Source organism: Callospermophilus lateralis, chromosome 17 (assembly GCF_048772815.1).
Source record: "Callospermophilus lateralis isolate mCalLat2 chromosome 17, mCalLat2.hap1, whole genome shotgun sequence".
NCBI lineage: Eukaryota > Metazoa > Chordata > Mammalia > Rodentia > Sciuridae > Callospermophilus > Callospermophilus lateralis.
The window spans coordinates 70728109-70735136 of record NC_135321.1 but is presented as its reverse complement, the minus strand read 5'-3'; positions in this window follow the sequence as shown (position 1 = coordinate 70735136).

Genomic DNA, 7028 nt, shown 5'->3' with positions numbered 1-7028 from the left:
GACAGGTTAAGAGCAAACAAGATACAAAATCAGTGAAGCTAAGGCTTCTGGAGGGCTGGAATAAGGAGCTCATCAAATCCTCGGGCTCAAAACAATAACAGACCTGAACAAAACTGTCAGAGAAACAACTCTGAGAAATCTGGAAATCAGCCAATAGCAAAGAAGAGACTGAGAAGAGTTTCTTTAAGGAAAACTACTGAACCTCCCGGGGAAAGGCCTGTACCGGAGCAGGGCACAGGAGGACACCTCCCTGCTGAGGGCACGCCATTCACAGTCACAGGCAGCACGATGACATTCGGGACACTGAGGGACTGTGCCACACGGACCCATGGGATTATAATGAAGCTGAGAAATTCCAACCCCCTGGTGATGTTTCGGCCACGTCACGTCACAGTACAGCACTTAGATACCTGTAGTGGTGTGTGGTCCGCTGCCAGTCGTATGAAAACATGGTGCACACCGATTCACAATAGCCAGATTGCGGGGCCAGCTCGGGGTCCAGCAGCAGCTGAACGGATGGAGAAATTGTGGTATATATACACACTTGGGTTTCATTCAGCCCACAAGACGAATAAAATTATGTCATGTGCAGGAAAATGGATGGAATAGAGATGACTATGTTAAGTGAAATAAGTCTTACTCAGGAGGTGAAGGGTCATATGTTTTCTCTCATATGTGGACGCCAGAGGAAAATAAAAGAAAAGAAGGATGCGGAGGACCTCATGTACATAAAAGGGAGATCATTCGAGGAAAGGGACCAAGGGGTGGAAGGGGGGAGGGAGGAGGGAAATGCTGGGGAGTGATATTAGCCAAATTATATTGCTATACTGTGCACATGTACAAATATGTAACAACAAATCCCATCGTTAGGTGCAGCTGTAATGCACCAATAAAAATGTGAATAAATATGGTATATGCAATTAATATAGAACACTTGCTAATGATAATAAGCAGCTAGGCTACCAGTTTATGTATTTGCTATTATATACTTGTGGGGGGGGGTGAGTGTGTGTGTATGTGTGTGTGTGTGTGTGGTGTGGTACTAAGGATTCTGCCCAGGGAACTACACCTGCTAAATAAATCTTCAACCACTGAGTTACATCCCCACCACCTTTGATTTTATTGAGACAATCTTGCTGAGTAGCCCAGGCTGGACTTGAATTTGCTCCTGCCTCAGCCTCCTGAGTAGCTGAGATGACAGGTATGTGCCACTGGGCCAAGCTTCTAATATATACTTTTACCATTATTCTGAGTAAAGTCCTACTCATTAAGACAAGTTCACTGTCAAACAGTGTGCTGTGTTATATGGCCAACAGCTCACACATCTCATGTTTACTGCATCCCTTGATGACATCAAGGACAGTGGCGTGATTGACCTATACCACCCAGGCGGTGGTCGGTGTAAGCAACCTCCACAGTGTCCATCCAGAGACAGAATCTCTAACAACGCAGCCCTGAGCACTCTCCCCGTGATCAAGCAAAGCGTGACTGTATCTCAAGTGGTGCTCAGAAAAGCCAGAGAGTTTATGGGGCACAGCAGAAATCTTGGCTGCACATAAACACACAAGAGCAACGGGTCGATTAGACCAAGAATGCAGCTCTGGTGGGGGCAAGCAACAGGAAGGCAGAGTAGGAGGAGAGGTGACAAGGTAAGATCCAGGGCATGAGCCAGGCATAGTGGACCCTGGTGAGCTCCGACCTATCCCTGGCGGTCTGGAAGACTGTGAGCAGGGACAGGGTGCAGGCACACAGAGGCTGTGCACGAGAGCAGGACACCAGGAAACATCCACTGTCTGCCTATCCTTGGCTCAGTAAGAGGCCATGTGGACGCACAAAAGGCACAGGAGAAGGCGTGGCAAAAATCAAAGCCAGAGCAGACTCCGTGAACTTCAACCGCACAGACCCGTCTGCAGACCGTGGACGACTTGGCTCCAGACCTGAGCAGGATCAGTAACCCACCGGCTGACCACTGAGCTCTGAAAACCAGAGGGCGACCCCTCTGGAATCAGACCTAAAAATAAAACAAGAAGAAGAAGAAAAAATGCACAACTGAGCAGAGACATCAGCAGAAACAGCCACAGAAAGACCAGGGGCGGAGTCCAGGCTGGTCACTAAGCAAACACCACCTCTCTGGACGCCACTGCTCCATGTCCCTCCCTCAGCCAGCATCCCAGTCAAGGCTGACTGGGCCTAACAAGTGCCCTGCAGGGCAAGGAGGGCAGAGTCAGGCCACGCCCTGCAGCTCTTTTCCTTTCCCCCTTCCCACTACACCAAGAGGGGCCTGAGGCCGCCTTCCCCTCCCAGCGCCTCCCTTCCCTACAAAGCTCTCCTTTCAGACGCAGGAAATCTGATTTTCGGTTCCCTGCTTCCTGAGATTTTCCCTTAAGTGCATCCACAGCCGATTCTGTGGCATGTGCTGGACTTAGAACAAACTGTTTTTCCTACTGAAGGGCAGGGAGGAGCCCTCCCGGATTCCTTGGTCTCTGGGGCCAATAACAGGCCTCTGCTAACTGGGTGCAGGCGCATCACAGCCCCATACCAGTACATTGATATGAATGTGTATGTGCCTCTGATTTGGAAACCTTATGTGTCATCATTATTACCTGTTTTCAGAAGCCATATGTCACCATCACTTCCCTGACGCTGCCCCAGGTGCCATCTGTTTGCAAGACTGCTTCCACAGCTCCCTCCAGGTCGGGCAACGAGTGGACGCACCCTGAGGTCAACAAGTCCAGGAACATCCGACTTTGGTCCCGGCAGGTTTGAGACTCCTACTTCCTGGTTCATATCCCATGCCTTCTTAAAGGACTTCACCTTTCTCTTTGGAACCTTAGTCTACTTTGCTTTGTCCTTAGAACTCAGGAATTTCACCAGGATATTTTTAGGTGAGTTCATAATTTTTTTTTTTTTTTTTCACCAACAGTGGTTTGGCCTTTCTTAGGTTGGGGAAATTTCTTAATAGAGGCTGAACCATTATTTTCTCTCCATCTGTTCCTTTTTCGCTTTCTGACTCCCCTCCTATTCACATACAGTCTTAAAGGTCAACTCATGTTTTCCTTTTTGTGACTCAGTCTCGTCATCCAGAATAGCTCCTTGGTCCTCCTCTGTAACCACGCTCTTTCTTGGTGTATGGACTGATTTGAGGTTTCAGAAATCCTGCTTTTGTAAATCCCAGCCTTTTTTCTACAATTACAGCCCTTTGAGAGTTCTGATTATTATTATTATTATTTTTGCACATTTTTCTTTCAGGCTATAGTTGCTAGCTGCCTGTTCCCTGCACAGGGAACTAGCATCACATTTCTTTCTTTTTTAAAATTTTTTATAGTAAGGATTGAACCCAGGGGTGCTTAACCACGGAGCCACATCCCCAACCCTTTTTATTTTATATTTTGAGACAGGGTCTCACTAAATTGCTCAGGGCCTTGCTAAATTGATGCAGCTGGCCCAGAACCTGTGATCCTCAGCCTCCCGAGCTGCTGGGATTACAGATATGTGCCACCGTGCCCCAAAGCTTCACAATTTCTATATCAAAATTGATATCAGGGTCAGCAGTGAGTTGGAAAGGAATGGTTGGGATTTGTATTTCAGCTGCATTATAGCAATGTGCATACCGCTCTCCCTGGCCTGGGGAACTAATGAGATAAGTGAGGGGTGGTCGAAGGTCAGGACAGTTTTCAGCACAATCATTAAATGGGGGCCTACCAGCTTCCTCTCACAAGTTACTGGGCCCATCTGAATGGGCTATTCTTTCTTTGGTAGTTCATTCCACTATGCTACTATTATGGTTTGGATTTGAGGTGTCCCCCAAAAGATCAAGAACATTCAGAGGAGAAATGAGACCCTTGACCCAATCCATGAATTCATCCTCTGGTGGGGATTCACTGATTGACTGGAGTAGGTGGGTTTCGGGGAGGCCTTTCCAGGACATATTTGGAATCTGGTGAGTAGGGTCTCTCTGCTGCCTGACCATCATGTGAGGTGCTTCCCGCCACCACACTCCTCCTCCATCACATTTATCCTCACCTGGAATGGAGCCAGCTGTCTATGGATGGAGACCTCTGAAACCGTGAGCCTCAAATAAACTTTTCCTTCTCCAAAATTGTTCGGGTCAGTCTTTGAGTCACAGCAGCAGAAAAGCTAACTAAAACACCTACAAACATGGAGCTATTTGTGCCTCAGCATGTAGAAAAAGTGCAGCCACAGCCGATTCTATGGCATGTGCTGGACTTAGAACAAACTGTTTTTCCTACTGAAGGGCAGGGAGGAGCCCTCCCGGATTCCTTGGTCTCTGGGGCCAATAACAGGCCTCTGCTAACTGGGTGCAGGCACATCACAGCCCCATACCAATACGCAGATATGAATGTATATGTCCTACCTACTGTTCTTGCAAATGCAGCCAGAGTGTTCTTGATGCTTTTGCTCAATAATGTGCTTTCATAGCAAATGCTATTGTAGAAATAAATATTATACAACCCCAAACCAGGTTCATCCATGTTTTATACTAGAGAAATAACAAGGGAACTTCCACATACACTTTTCAAAATCTCTATCTTGCAGTGAGAAATTGATAATAAAGGATGTTCAGTAATAGGAGTCATGGGGTCCGTGGGAATTATCTAATATCCTTGTAACTTTCCTGTAAAGGTCAAATGCTTCTAAAATAAAATATTTATCAAATAAAAAAGAACATGAAATAAAAACTTCAAAAAAATCTACCTTGGGCTGCTGCCCAGCGTGGCCCAGGTTTGGGGGTGAGCTGATATTAATCCTATCGCTCAGCCAACACAGGGAACTGGCAGCCTTTGTCCCCCCGGGTGCCACTTCAAGCCACATTCAAGTTTTTACACTCGGATGGAAACTGATGATACAATTTAGAAGATCCAAAGTTTCAAAATTTGCCATCAAAATTGCTTTGGGTCAATTAAAATAAGACTCATCCTGCCGTCAGAGTCACTTCCACCAAATGCATGTGAGTCTGGGGGTCCTTTTGGCAGATTAGGGTCACTGTAGGTTCTGAGGCCAGCAGTTCTGAGATGGCACTGAAGCGCTCCAGGCCACCCCTGCTCCTCGGGGAACTGCGGTGAGTGTGGGGGGGTAGAGGAAGTTGGTACAAAAAACAACGGGATCCGTGTTTCTGAAACCCCTTGCAAGGGGGCCTCCCAGGCAACCCGCAGCCTCGCAGTTTGTAGTGGGGAGCCCCCTGGTGGGAGGCACGGGCTAGAGCAGGTAGAGCCACGGAAGGTGGGGCGGGTCCTAGTAATCTCAAGAGGTCCCCAATTTAACCGGGTGGTCTTGGACTTTGGGACTACTGATTCATGCAGGAGTTGGCAAACTTTTTCTGTAAAGTCTTCACCAAATTCTGCCTAATGTCTAAATGAATGGCCATGCTGTATTTGAAAAAGAACTTATTTACAAACACAGGCAGTGTTAGAATGAAAGCCAAGCATTCCAAGACTTGTACACAAATTTTCATTCACAATAGCCAAAGATAGAAACAATTCAAATGTCCCTCAACTGACAGATAGGTAAATAAAAGGTGGTTACATACACACCATGAAATATTATGCAGCCATAAAAAAGGAGTGAAGTTCTAATACATGATACAACATAGATGAAACTTAAAAAGCATTTGGCTAAATGAATAAATCCAGAAACAAAAGGACACCTATTTTATGATTCCATTTATAAGAAATAGCCAGATTCCATTTGTAAGAAATAGCCAGATGGCAGATTCATAATTGCCAGGGACTAAGGGGAGAGAGGAAATGGGATTAACTGCTTTATGAGCATGAGGTTTCTTTAGGGACAATAGAATTAGATAGCGGTGATGATCACTCAAGATCGTGACTACATCAAATGCCATTGAAACGTGTACTTCATTGGATAAAATGGTGAACTTTATGTTTATGAGTATTTTATGATGATAAAATTAAGTGCTTAATTAATTTTTTAGAAAAAGGCAGTGGGCTAGATTTGTCCTGAACTCTGTAGCTGCTGACCCCTGATCTGCAGTGTGTGACCAGGGTTGTTTCTGTGCCTCAGTTTATGAGTATTAGCTTTTTTTAGAAAAGTTAATATTCATAAAAAGTGTAAAGTCGTGTTTAGAAGGTACTACATATCCCGTGGATGTTAGGCGCTGCTGCTATTGTTGATAAACCTCTTAGAGTCTTGGAACCCTTTAAGGATTTGAGCAAAGCTATAAAACTTCTTTTCAGGAACAAAAAAAAAATCACACATGCACCCTATGAAAGTTCTCCCAAGGTCACAGGCCAGGCAGGGCAGAGCCCCTCTGTCACCCGGGTGCCTCTCACTGCCACCATCAACAGAGAGCAGAGGCTGAGAATGAAAATAAGGTCCCCTGAGACTTGACCTGGGAGGATGACTGTCGGGAGAAACTGGAGGAACTGGAAGAAAAGGTGCGGGGCCCTCAGGAGGGGGCGGAGGCTCCCAGAGCCAGCTCAGCCCAGCCAAGAGGTCACCCCCATCTTCTGCCCACTCACAGTCACCAGCTGCACCAGGCCCCAGCAGACTGGGCTGCAGGACTGACACCCTGAGCCTTGGGTGTCACTGGAGTGCCACTGACATTGGAAGCAGCGGGGAACAGGGAGATGTTACCCAGAGGGGGTTCCCTCGGTCACCCAGACTGTGTGACTGCTTTCTTGTCTTCCGGAGTCTTGATGCTCTAGCATTTGGGGCCCTGTCCCTGGGGACAGCAAAGGGCTCCCTGTAAGCACTGCTTCAGTATGCAAACCACCCAGCCCTGAGCCCACCTCCACACCAGCTCCTTCCTCAAGCTCACACACCCCTCCCCTAAATCTGCCCAGGGCAGGTACCAGACAGCTAGAGATACCCCCATAGCCCAGAGACCTCCAAATTGGTCCAACTAACCAATCCTAAGCTCATGCAACACAAACTCCTTCCCCGTTCATTTTTTTTCACATGAAAAATCCCAACATAGGTCATGCTGTCTCTTTGATCTATTATGTTGTCATTATTAAGTTTTCTATATATATTTATATTTTTTTCTT